This window comes from Phaethon lepturus, unplaced genomic scaffold, assembly GCF_000687285.1.
Source record: "Phaethon lepturus isolate BGI_N335 unplaced genomic scaffold, ASM68728v1 scaffold46607, whole genome shotgun sequence".
Taxonomy (NCBI): Eukaryota; Metazoa; Chordata; class Aves; order Phaethontiformes; family Phaethontidae; genus Phaethon; species Phaethon lepturus.
In genome coordinates this window covers 5,610-5,934 of record NW_010553457.1, presented here as the reverse complement: position 1 = coordinate 5,934, position 325 = coordinate 5,610, and positions in this window count along the sequence as shown.

The window sequence follows — 325 nt, the reverse complement described above, 5'->3', positions numbered from 1 at the left end:
GCGCTTGCGCGCGCCGGCTCTGACGCCCTGTGACCGCTCCATCCCCGGCACCGATGTCCCCACAGATGCACGGCCCCATGGACCTGCAGCAGCACGTCCTGACCCCCACTGGGGCACACACCGAATTCGCTACAGAAAACGCTTAAGTGCAGAGGAGGAGCGCGCCCGCCCTCGCCTCCCCGAAACCCGTGTATATCCGTGAGTTGAGGGACTGCAGGCGTCCGCCGATGATTTATGTGCGTGCAGACATTTGCTTTCTGGCGAGTCTATTAGGAGGACAGCCCAATCCATCAGCGGCTCACAGAGGCCGGCGCCGGCCGGACGG